Genomic DNA, 13,701 nt, shown 5'->3' with positions numbered 1-13,701 from the left:
TCGTGGACACACAGAGGAGAGTGTCTCAACTTCCAAAGAAGCAACTGGAGCTTCTCTTGAATCTTTGAATCAAGATTTTGCCACTGCTACTGCCCCCAAGAAGGAGGCAAGGCAAGCCTGCCATGAGGCACTGGGGGTGGAAGATGAAGTTTACAAGAAGAAGAGGATCCTTCCTTTGCTGCCAGGAGCTGAGAGCATCACAGCCACCACCTTTCTCTGTGTCATGAAGGTTTCCCAGCCCAAAGTGTGGGAGCTACTAGCCACACACATAGTAGTAGTAGAAGGAGGAGTATACTGCACACATAGGGTTGTTGTTTTTTTACAAAGATCTCCATCAATGTAACTGTTGGACCCAGAGCTGGTTGCTGGGTTGAGTTTCAAAAATTGTTGCCACATCCCTACAAACACTTTGACATACATTCAGGTTAATGTGGGGAATTAGCTTGCATGTTTGTGAAGGGAACCCAAATTTGGGATCCCTTCCCTAAAGATGTGGCAGTGAATAGCAAGTTGTCAGTAGGAAAAGAATGACAGAGACTGGATTTGAAGATTTTAAAGGATTATGGAGTTTATGGAGGAATTTGGTACAATTGTATGTGGGGGGGAACGAAGCAAATGCTAGCCAATGCCAAATCAAGCATAGATAAAGAGCATATTCCTTATCCTTATTACAGATAAAACAATCACAAATCAATCAGAGCTACTCCAATATGAAGCAGGAGTGGGACTTTGAGCTAAAGCCATCAGTGTGGGGAGGGGAATAAGACAGAGGAGAAGTGAGATCTGGTGAGACAGAAATGTCCACTCTTCCAGAGCAGAGAAGAATAAAGAACCGGCTCTCTGTGACCGATTATGCACGGAGTAGAAAGGCTGAGCTGGTGGCAACAGGGCTAATCCCCGCATACATACAACATACAGGCTGGGGGCCTGAATTCAAGTGTGGAAGAGTCTAAAATTAAAACAAAAACCTATCTAGGCAACCACAGAGGATGATTTCTTCTGAGCAATCACTGATGCCTTGGCTTGTGCTGCTGTTTTAATGCAATGTTTTTTTGTAAATTATTGTTAGGTGCCTTGGACTTGATAAAGAAATATGAATGCAACTATCATATGAGAGGAATGTTTGGAGGGAGAACGATAATATTATCTTTCTGCTTCATCCCTTAGGAATTGCTGGGTGTCCTCCTGCAGCACATGATGGACATAAGAGAGACACACCAGAAGACGAAAGGAGGTCCTCGATGAGTGTTGGTCTCCCAAGCTGCCACTGTTCTAAATGGCCGGGGTCCCAGCCGAGTTCCAGAGGAGGACTACGAGCTGTCTTTCAATCCTCCTAGGGAGTTTGTATTATCCTAAGAAGAGACAGGATCGTGAAGCTCAGACCGTTTCCGCATTTGAGACATACCTTGTTTTAGCCTCACTTTAGATTTCCATGAGACGCTCCAAATCGACATTAGTCTTTCCGCATTTGGGCTTTCCTCCTCTTGTTTCCCAGGATGAAATTTGTGTTATGTTTTCCACATTTGATTCGGAAGGAGGCAGCCTTTCCTGATGATTTGTCCCCTTCCTCTATTCCAAAAAGATTTTTGGAAAATGGTGCCTGTTTGTGCCTTTCTTTTCATTGTGCCCCTTAATTCCAGCATTCTGTGCCCTCAATTGCGTCCCCTCCTTTATCCCAAGTATACTGGATGTGATTTTTTTTAAATACCAAAAAAGCATAGCTTATCGCATTACAATGCTGATACAGTGTAACGAGCAAAACTTCAGCTATTTTTTATAGTTAGAAACAGCGTTGTAATGCAGTCAATCCTTTAAAAAAAGTCAAGGGAGGGAAGGAGGAAGGATGACAGAAAGTAAAGGACCATGCACAAACAAATCAAAACGGCAGCTGAGGGAAACCTCAAATGCAAGAATTTCTCCATTGGGCAGCCCCAAATTAGATTCTCTCTTTAAAAATGAAATTGCTGTAAACAGGAAATCCTTAACTGTGGAGTAAGCGAGAGGTCAATTCAGGTCTGTGCCTAGAAAGGTGGATTTTAGTGCAGAAGTGGACAAAAAAGTCAGCCCTTTAAAAAGACAAATTCAAATGAAATCATTAGTGTGGAAATGGCCTCAGAGTGAAGACACAAGAACATATCTGGAACAGCTCAGACAATTTATAAATAATTCTACTACATACAGTCTAGACCAGCCTTTCTCGACTTTTTTACCATTGAGAAATCCCTGAAACATTCCTTAGGCTTCGAGAAACCCCAGAAGTGGTGAGATCCTGTAGTAAAGCAAAGCAAAGCTGTGTACATGCCCACCCAGGGCCCTTCTCCTCCCCACCCCCTCTAGGCCCACCCTTGGCCATTTTGGTAGAGAGGAGGGTCAACGTTACCATATATGGTCATAACCAATAAACGTTTAACAATTCTTTAAAATATATTAAAATTCATTAACTCCAACCCATTTGGGAAACCCTTCCAGAGCCATCAAGAAAACCCAGGATTTCATGAAACCCTGGTTGAGAAAGCCTAGACCAAGAATTCTCAACTGGAATCCCTCACCATGAGAGCTTCCTATGGCCTCCCCAGCTTTACCCCTATATCCTCACTTAATGGACACTGCCACAAGTTGTTCCCAGCATTGCCATGGAAGCAGGGAACCGGCCACTTTCATTGACCTAGTGATAGTGTTCTTGCTGGAAGGTCATTGTCCATGGGGTCACAATGGGCCGGACGCGACTTCACACCTAACAAGTGTTCTTACCATGGGAAAGGGGGCAAAACATGTATGCCTACACCTGCCACAAACTGCATCCTTCTCGGGAGTTGCAAGGAGGTGTGGCCAATTGACATCCAGCCTGGTTACAGGGTCCCTCAAAGCCTGAAAAGTATTTCAGGGGCTCCTATTCAGTTGAAAGAGGCTGGTCTAGACCTCACTTTCCAGAGTTGTTGCACTTGGGAAGACATGATTCTGCCTGTTTGCAGCAAAACCTTGTTGTGGGTGGTGTAGAGTGTGGCAATGTGATGTGTGCAAGAAAATCTCCCTGTAACCTGAAGAATGCATTCATGCTCTCAGGAAGACATTTATCTTTTATTAATAATGTGATAAGTGAACACATGACTGGATGAACTTTGCTCGGTGCTTCAAAATAAAACATGAAAGAGAGCAACCGGCTTGGATCATGGGGACAAGCTCGAGGGGATTCACTCTATGACAAAAGTCTGCCTACCTGTCAATCCAAAGGCCCAGTCAGGAGGACGTTGGTCACGCACCCACCCCAAGTGCTCTTTTTATAGAAGACATCTACTCCCTGTCTTTTCCCTTGGCAAACTGGGAAAGCAGGCCAACAAATAGATCTCCCTAACAGAAGCTCGATCTCTGCTGCATTTAATTTGCATCTTATGAAACGCTTATCTAACCTGATGATTTATTTTAGTTTGCAGCAGAACTAGCAATCACTGCCTTGCTCATTGGAGAATTTGTCAACAAAGGTTGCTTCATAGAATGGGTGGCTGTCTCCTTGGGCTTCGAAATGTGGCACTGCCGGATCAGCACTACCGTAGTAGCAGAACTGACTCCGAGACTGAGGGAGGAATTGTTTGTTTAAAAAAAAAATCTGAAAACTTAGGCTTGCCACTCAGCTGGGACACAATTTTCCTGCGTAGAGTCTTCTGGAGACAGGGGAAGGTGAATGGAAACAGATAATGGTGAATTGGTTGTTTGGTGGGAAGGCATGAAGGAAGCAGGAAAGAAAGAGAAGCTATAAGGCAGTGGTCCCCAACTCCTGGTCTGGAGACCGGTACCGGTCCGTAGATCAGTTGGTACCGGGCCGCGGCTCCTCCTCGTCCTCCTCCCCAGCTGCTGCCACCAGCTTACCTTTAGTGCTCTCCAGCGGCCACCATGGCTGGGGCTCCCCCTCAATATGGCACTGCACAGCTGATGCTGGCAGCGCCCCCCAGTGGGCGGTAGGAAGTCAGGGGCGTTGTCAGGAAAGCAAGCGGAGCAGGGGCTCAGGCGGTGGCGACGTCCCTCGGCAAAAGACTACCCACCCCAGGGCCTCAGTAAAATTGTCAAGTGTTCCCCGGTGATAAAAAGGTTGGGGACCACTGCTATAAGGCTTTCAGGCAAAGGAAAGGGAAACTGATATATCACACATACACACATTCACTCACATGTCTTTGTGGGTCCCCCACTTGCAGTCATCTAATATTCAGAAGAGTGCTGCAGAAATAGGGCAAACCTGTGACATGTCGCTCCCACTCCATGCCATGAACTGTAGCCATAAGTGAACCAAAGTCCCAAGAGCCTCTCTCTTGCTCTCTCATTACTCCCTTCTGCTGGCTTCTTGGCCCGCACATAGCCTGTTCCCAGGAAATGCAGTGTGTCCTTCAATACATTATCTGTACTTTGCATGTTCTGTCTTTGCTGGTTAGGCCTGGGCACCTTTTAGCCTGTAACTGCGCTTTGCAGATAAAAGCCTTTCAGACGTGAGGAAGTGTAAGTGGCAGGAGGTTGAAATGCAGTTGGGGGCTGGGGAATACCTATATCTAGCCTCGGAGTGGGCTAGCTAGCTGTTCTTAGCAATAGATTCTTTCCCTATCACATAGTCCCAGATGTACTCTCTTGGACTTAATAAAACTCTGATCCTTCTTCTAAGAAGAACATCTCAGGTTTTCTTGTCCACCAGAGACAGCAGCCTTGGTTCATGACAGCTAGGCATTATGATCTGGTTCTCCGTTCTGACTGTCACTCACAATGCTAAGAATTCGTTTCCTAAGTGATTTTGGCCCCAATTTGTACCAGGACTATGGTGTGGAGAAAGAAGTGGCTTCCGCTTTTCCCACCATGCCATTTTCCCAAGTCTAAATGGTCCTGAGTGGTCAATACTTGGTGGAGAGGAAGAAGCTACCTAAGTTCTGATATGTATAAATAATGTTCTTCCAGGGCTGTTACAGGTTAGGGAAATGGGGTGGGTGAAGGCTGAAGCCCCTTCCCCCACATGCACTGGTCCCAGTCCTCCCAATGTCATCCATTTGTGGACTTTCCTAGATTTCCCCATCACACTTTTCCAAACAACCTTCAACCCATTGTTAAGGAAGTTTGGTGTGGAAACACAAAAACACAATAAATAGAAAATGGTGTTGTGAAGAGTCTCAGACGGAAACCTCTGAGGTTCAACACCCAAGCCGTGGAGGAACAAAGCTCCTTGTGAGAACCTCCACAGGGTTTCCCCAGTCCATTGGCATGCCGAAATCAATTAGATTAGAGAAGAAGGGTATGCTAAAGATCATTCTAGAAAGACATTGTCTACAACTTGTGCTAGATGAAGACAAGGAGCTTTCCCGGCTCAATTTTTTCTAGTATTTGAAGAGATGATGTTGCAATTTGTTGATATTTTTTTTGTTATCTTTTAAAAGGCACAGTCATAATTGGACTTTCTTTTTAAACTTTCCTCCTTCTCAGCCTACTGGGAGGGCTCCATTCCTGATCAAACATTGGATACGCACCTCATGAATGTCCAGGGCTCTGAAATCCATGGAGGAAGCATGGGATTAAAAATTAATATACACACGTACACACCCATCATTTATAGGGGGGATAATTAAAAAAACTTTAACAGTTGCTCTAATAACAGTATACAAAGTCGTATTATTTATCTATCATATTGCATCTACACCCACTACCTCTTCTCAAAATTTCAGAAGTGTCCACAAGCTCCACAAGTTTGGAGATTATTGCCCTGGGCTATTCATCCCTGATGACACTGCAGTCATTAATCTGCTTTTCTTTTCCAAGGAAAATAACAAAAATACAATCAAGATGCAAGCTCAGCAGGATTTCAGAGGCCAACCATCAAGTGACCATATTTTGAAAAGCAAAAAAACAGAACGTGTTTCCCGACTACTTCAAACCAGGGACTACTATAACAAATCTCGTTTTAAATACCCTCACTGTGTAAACTGTGATAATTACTACTAACTAGGAATATGCCTAACCTTCCTGTCCAAATAGAGGGCATTTTCATCATTTTTTTCAAGAAGAGTCCAAAACAAGATGGGTACCCAAAAAAAGAGGACATATAAGGAGGGCATCTAGCAGCCCTAATCAACAAGATTTCCAGTATAGGCTTTCAAGAGGCAAACCTCCATCAGATACCTGGAATTAACAAAAATACATATCGTTTAGCACAGTGGTCCCCAACCTTTTTATCACCAGGGACCGGTCAACATTTGACAATTTTACTGAGGCCCGGGGGGGGGGTAGCCTTTTGCCGAGGGACGTCACCGCCACTTGAGCCCCTGCTCTACTTGCTTTCCCGCCGGCACTCCTGACTTCCCGCCACCCGCTGGGGGGTGCTGCCAGCAGCAGCTGTGCAGTACCATGCTAAGGGGGAGCCCCAGCCATGGCGGCCGCCGGAGAGCACCAGAGGTGAGCCGGCAGCAGAGTGGCAGGGCAGCCCCCGAGGCAGCAGCTGGGGAGGAGGATGAGGAGGAGCTGCGGCCCAGTACCAACTAATCCGCGGACCGGGACCAGTCCCCGGCCCAGTGGTTGGGGACCACTGGTTTAGCATACTGGGCTGAACAACTGGGGAGGGGGGCATAGCCCAGTGACAGAGCATCTGCTTTGCCTGCAGAAGGTCCCAGGCTCAAGGGGCGATACTCTCCCCCACACACTATAAGCGCCCCCCGGCTCAGCTGGTCCAGAGTTATGGGCTGGACTATCACCAGTATGTAGATGACACCCAGCTCTATCTCCTGATGGGTGGCCATCTGGATCTCCCCCCAAGAGACACTTGCCAGTTGTTTGGAAGCAGTGGATGGATGGATCAGGCAGAGTCATCTGAAACTCAACCCCTCCAAGACGGACGTCCTGGGGCTGGGATGAAGGGGACATGACCAGGAAGCGCATCTCCCATGCCTGGATGGGGTGCAACTTGCGTCTGCACCAATGGCCAGGAATTCTGGCGTGATTTTTGATGTCTCTTTATCTATGGAACTAGAAAAATTCAACCAATTGGCTGGTCCACAAATGTAATCTTTTTGGTTATAACTCTTCCCAGTTATTTTGTAGGTATTGCCTTCGTATCTATGATCGCAAATATAAACCAAAACGGGTTCCGGATAAACAAAAAAAAATTCTTTGTTGACAGCCTGTTTTCAAAGTTGTTTTCTTCCTCAGTGATATTTTTATCATATAAATAGTCCCTCTGGCTCAGTGTTTCATGGAGGTTTCTTTACTGCTCTATGGCTGTGAAAACCCCCACAAAGGTAGCCCGGATGGTGTTTTCCTACCTGCACCAAGCACAGCTACTAGTGCCCTACCTGATCCTCCTAAATCGTCTCCCTTAGCCTTCTCAATGAAATATGGTTAGATACATATCTTTACTTAACTGCTATGGAGAGGTTCAATAAAAAGTCAACTCTGTGGTCCCCCTGACAAAGCTGACCGTAAAACACATTGGGCTGTGTATAACAATATAGCTGTCACCTACCATCTCATTTTTGTTTGTTTTGTTTTGTTGGCTAGATATGTATATGCAATTAGGGGTGCCCAAAACAGAAACAAAGATTTCAGGTGGGTAGTACCTATGGCCCTAACCATTGGATCACATAACCTCTGGGTGTTTCCAAGTTAGGGAAATGAGGATGCTCCTTCAACATGGAAAAAAAAGAGCTCCAGGTGTAGGAGGTTAAATTGTCATAACACCTCCACACAACTGAAGGACTTTAAAAAGACTCCTCCACCCAGCGTCAAGATGCAGATCCCAAGACCTGGATCCACAGTCAGAAGAGCGTGGACACCACTTCAGAGCTGGCTGTCTCAGGTAAGTCTCAATATACATCTGTTGTAAAGGAATGGAAAGGGACAAACAAGAAGGAAAACGTTTTGGAGATTGTGTACGCAATATTTATTACACACAGTATTTGCATCTACTAAGTGTACACCTCTTATCTTGCGACATTTTGCCGAGCTCAACTTGGTATGCACGAGAAAGGCAATTAATATACAGCATTGAATGGGCAACTAGAAAGTATTGCTTTCCTAAGTTCTAAAGCAGGGGTAGTCAACCTGTGGTCCTCCAGATGTCCATGGACTACAATTCCCATGAGCCCCTGCCAGCAAATGCTGGCAGGGGCTCATGGGAATTGTAGTCCATGGACATCTGGAGGACCACAGGTTGACTACCCTTGTTTCTAAAGGGCAGGATCTAAAGACAGTCCAAACTTAGCGTAAAAACGGGAATTTTGTAAGGAATGATTTCTGCCTGTCCTGACTCCACAGCTCATGAATTTTGTTGGATGCTTCTGAGTTCTGGTATTTGGGGAGAAGGAGGGAAATTTCTCTGTTTTCTCCATGCCCCCTCTCCATATCATGCATGATTTTATGAAAATGTCATCATCCCAAATTCTATTTATGTTTCCCTCTAAACAGAGAAGCCCCAAATTCTTCATCTTTTCTTTGTGTCATTGTGATGCTGATGATAAAACAATGGTAAAAAATAAAATGTTAAAGGATTAGTAAGTACCTTTTAAGAGCCTATATCCCAGTTGGGGACAGGAAACTAATACCGGGGGAATTAAATTATTTTCCAAGTAACACAACATAGTAATTTTTGCAGCAGAAAGCCAAGTTGCTTCTATTTCAGGATCCAGTCCTTCCCCAGTGTGGAAGGAGTTTTAATAGCTAGTGAGTTGACCGACGTATCTCAAGATCACATTCTAGAATTTCATAACTTTACTGCATTCAGAACAAGAAATCAACATGTGACTTATCACATCAGTAACAAGACAGCTGGTAATGTCACTTCAAGCTATGCACATAAAATATCTTAAAATAAGTTTCCATATTCATAGAATCATAGAATCATAGAATCATAGAGTTGGAAGGGGCCATGCAAGCCATCTAGTCCAACCCCCTGCTCAACGCAGGATCAGCCCAGAGCATCCTAAAGCATCCAAGAAAAGTGTGTATCCAACCTTTGCTTGAAGACTGCCAGTGAGGGGGAGCTCACCACCTCCTTAGGCAGCCTATTCCACTGCTGAACGACTCAATGAACGATCTCAATGAACGATATTCATTGAGATCCATCCCTTGAAGACATTTGTCCAAATCAAATTCCATATTACTATGGGTAACTTCTTGGAGGCCATGAGAGAGAGACTTGGGTGTTGAGTCTCTTCCATTTCCTCCAAGAAGTTATCAACTCAGGTACATTTTCCTTTCAGAGTTTTGACTGCAAGTCTGTTGAAGCATTATTGCAAATTGAGCTGAATTCCATACTGGAATTCTTTATTAAGTAAAGAAACATTTCCTTTTGTCTGTCCTGAACCTATTGCCCATCAAGTTCTAGAATTAGAGGAAAGGGAAGAAACACTGATCCATGATTTTATAAAACATTACTGCATCCCCACTGAAGACTACACACACACACACACAAACACACATAAAGTCTGTGTTATCTTAAAAGAGTTGCATGGGGAGGGGAGGATCCTGAGCCTTGTGTGAATTTATAGGGTGAGATGATATCCTAACAAATGGATCATTCTTTCTTTAATTAAATTCCTCCTTGATTTGAAACCAGAGCATATCATTTAGCTAATGATTTAGTTCTCATATCAGATTAAAATGGGGATATGTTTGTAACACCTCTACGACCACTGCCAAGCAATTTCTGTTCTCTGAGTTAACATATGGTGGAAAATGTCAACTTGTTATCAACTGTTCAAAGCATACAGTTTCAGCAGCTTCTGTATGCATTATAGACGGCCAGGGGCAGTCTCAGCTAACTGGCAACAGGAGCAGTTGCACAAAGTCCCATGCTGGGGGTTGACAACTCCAACAGAGAGTGGGGAAGAACCAAAGAGTAGGTTTCCGTTGCCACCACTGGTATCAGAGGGGGGAAGAACCAAAGAGTAGGTTTCCATTGCCATCACTGGTATCAGAGAGTGGGGAAGAACCAAAGAGTAGGTTTCCGTTGCCACCACTGGTATCAGAGAGTGGAGAAGAACCAAAGAGTAGGTTTCCGTTGCCACCACTGGTATCAGAGAGTGGGGAAGAACCAAAGAGTAGGTTTCCGTTGCCACCACTGGTATCAGAGAGTGGAGAAGAACCAAAGAGTAGGTTTCCGTTGCCACCACTGGTATCAGAGAGTGGGGAAGAACCAAAGAATAGGTTTCCGTTGCCACCACTGGTATCAGAGAGTGGAGAAGAACCAAAGAGTAGGTTTCCATTGCCACCACTGGTATCAGAGAGTGGAGAAGAACCAAAGAGTAGGTTTCCATTGCCACCACTGGTATCAGAGAGTGGAGAAGAACCAAAGAGTAGGTTTCCATTGCCACCACTGGTATCAGAGAGTGGGGAAGAACCAAAGAGTAGGTTTCCGTTGCCACCACTGGTATCAGAGAGTGGCGAAGAACCAAAGAGTAGGTTTCCGTTGCCACCACTGGTATCAGAGAGTGGGGAAGAACCAAAGAGTAGGCTTCCGTTGCCACCACTGGTATCAGAGAGTGGGGAAGAACCAAAGAGTAGGTTTCCATTGCCACCACTGGTATCAGAGAGTGGGGAAGAACCAAAGAGTAGGTTTCCATTGCCACCACTGGTATCAGAGAGTGGGGAAGAACCAAAGAGTAGGCTTCCGTTGCCATCACTGGTATCCATCCTGTCCAGGGCTTGAGCAAGGTACCCACAGCAACAGGCACTTGGGCCCACCCTATCTGGGGCTTTTAGGCATCTGGCTTACAATAGCTGCCTGTGCCCACTCTATTCGAGGCTCAGGAGCTGACTTCCATTGATGGCTTCCAGTCACCTCACATATGGCGAGGGCTGTTCCTTGTTTGGCTCAGCAGGGAGAGTGTACTGCTTGGAGGGTCCAGTTGAATGTGGCACTGATTCTAGGGCCCAATCCTGGACTTTTGTCCAGGATCCCAGAGCCACTAAGACTAGACTACTCCTGCTTGGGTCCAAGCAGATATGACAACAATCATGGACTTCTATTAATCAGTAAAGCAGGTAGGTCACTACTGGGAAAACGTGGCTAGGTCTGTGGCAAGCCTAGCTTACAAACCATGAGCCACCATAAACTTTTAAGAGTTAAAGAAATTTTTAGCGAAGTTTGAGACTCAGGGCCTTTTCGCACGGGGATCTTTGTTGCAAATTGTTTGCGGAATGAAAAATCGCCATTTAAAATAGTGGAATTCGTCGTTATGCATACCTGCCTTTGTAGTGGAATCAGTTGCGTTTTTTAGCGTTTCCCACAGGCTTCCGGTCTCGGCAGAAATCGCTAGAAAGGAAGCGCTATTGCCAAGCTCGTCCCGCCCCTGGCCGTCAAGCAGCCAATGGGCAGCCGTTAGCATGCTCCCAAACAGCCCCTTTCCCTTTAAGAAAGGTTTTTTTTAAAAAAAAAACAGACCCATAGCAACGAATCTAGGTAGATTCGTTGCAACGGAGAGACCCATCCAGCTGCCTAATGTGAGCTGTCGTTTGATTGTATGATCGTTGGCACGCTGCCTCGAGTGATAAAAAAAAAATCCCCCCCCCCCTCTCACGGGCCCGATTTTCGGCTGAATTTATGTGTAAAAAATAAAGGGACTTTATTTCAGCAAACGGGCTTTTATGTGGTTTGTGCTTAGTGACTAAAGGTGAAGGACTGAAGCCAGGGAAGCCTCTAAACAGAAAGAGGCTCGCTGGTGTGTTTATCCCCGCTCGCTCGGAGAAAAAAAAATGGCGATCGCTTCGCCGGAAGTTTGGAGGACAGGCTCAGGAGGAGGGACTTTGAAGAACCAGCAACAATGGTAACGCACAGGTCTTTAGCGCTACTGTTGCAGATTGGTTGCAGGAGTGTATCGCTATCCGGAGGGTGAATCCACTTTTCTGGATTCCCCTGAAAGCGCTACAACGAAGCGCTTTTTGCGGGTCGGTTTCAGGATTGTTGCAGATTGTCTACGACATCGTGGGTTATGGCAAATTAGTAGCGTTTCCAATTAGTAACCATTGTGCTATTTTGAAGCCATGCGAAATGGCCCACAGTAGAATAACACACACACACAGTGTGCTAGAGATATCAGACTCACAGTAGGTCTTCAGCTGACTCTCCTCTACCTCACCTCCAAGTTAGGTGAGGATTAGAATAACAGAGGTCTGTGTTATGGCCTCCTGAAAAAGGTGCCCTCAGGAAAGTGCTTTCTGGGGGAGTGACTGTCATTGACAGGAGGTCATTTTGGTAAACACATATTCCGGAGCCTCGTGAGCACATAGAATGGATCTTGTGCAAGCCAGAAACATCAAATACACAGGGGATCTCTCCTGAATGCTCCTCTCCATTCCTTCGAAGTTCTTTCCCCCCGTTACTGGCTAAACATTTAGGCTGAGCAGAGACAGTCTGTCTGGAATGTATTCATTCATGAACTGGCATAAACTGCCTTGAATAGCTGGAAAGTTTGTGGAAAGTTCATGTTGGTTGATCCATTATGAACTTCACTTCGTAAACTGGTCAAAATTAATCACCAACTTTAGTTTGTGAGCCAATTTGTGCCCATCTCTAACTACTATATATAACCCATAAGGAACAGCATATTAGACCCTCAGTTAAATAGTTATGGCAGGTTAAAGATACCATATAGATGTTGTATTCAAGGGTTTTACTTAGACTTGCCCTTGAAAACTCCTCAGAAGCTTCAGTGAGTACATAATGCAACAACCTGCCTTTTCATAAAGGTTGGAAGCCAAGAACTCATTCAACCAGCTACACTGGATGGCTTCTGAAAATGAAGCAGTTCTTATCTTTCCAAGGCTATATGATATTTCTTATCTCACCATATGTCCCTCCCACCTCTCCTTTATAGAGCTGCCAAGTCCCCAGGATTTCATTCATACCTCAAGATTCGTGAGTCAGGACCTGGAGTGATGTCATACTAATTAGCAGCAAAATGGCCAGGAGAGAAAGAATCAAACAATCTCTCTTGCTATTTCAGCTCAGATGTTTTAAATTTAAAAGGTTGAGATTTTTATAAATCTCTGGAGGAAAGAACTGCGCACATGAAGCTGTTTTATTCTGAATCAAACCACTGGTCCATCAAGGACAGAATTGTCTATTCAGACTGGCAGCAGGGTCTCCAACTGAGGTCTTTCACATCACACTGAGGTCTTTCACTGAGGTCTTGAAGCCTGGTCCTTTCCATTGGAAATGCCAGAGACTGAACTTGGGGTCTTCTGCATGCAGACTCTTCTACTGAGACAGAACCTCTACGCTTAACTGATCTTATCCTATCACCTTGTACACAGAATGGAGTTTTCCTGCATTCCTCTCTGTTCCTTTTTAAAATTCTATATTATATATTGCAAAAAGAAGTTCTACAGATATTATAGTTTCTAACACTGATATTACATACAAATAATATTTATGCATAACAGTTTGACATACATGTCCAGCTTTGGTTATTTCTAAGACCACCTTCATAATCATAGGCTTCCATATACAATCTCGTATGTTCTACTTCTGATATTCAGTCCAATAGATGTATACAAATCTTTCATCTTAATCCTTTCTGGGGTCTCGAAAGATAATTTCCAAGGTGGTAGGATCCCCACACACATCAAGGGACAGAGACATTGGTTGGGAGACTGTAATAAGAAGGGGCAAGGGAGTGAAATCACCCATCCTTTCTGCAAGCACAGGTCTGCTAAGGAAAAGGGTTGATTCCATACCTTTGGCCT

This window comes from Paroedura picta, chromosome 3 (genome assembly GCF_049243985.1).
Source record: "Paroedura picta isolate Pp20150507F chromosome 3, Ppicta_v3.0, whole genome shotgun sequence".
NCBI classification, from domain to species: Eukaryota; Metazoa; Chordata; class Lepidosauria; order Squamata; family Gekkonidae; genus Paroedura; species Paroedura picta.
This window is presented reverse-complemented; position numbering follows the sequence as displayed.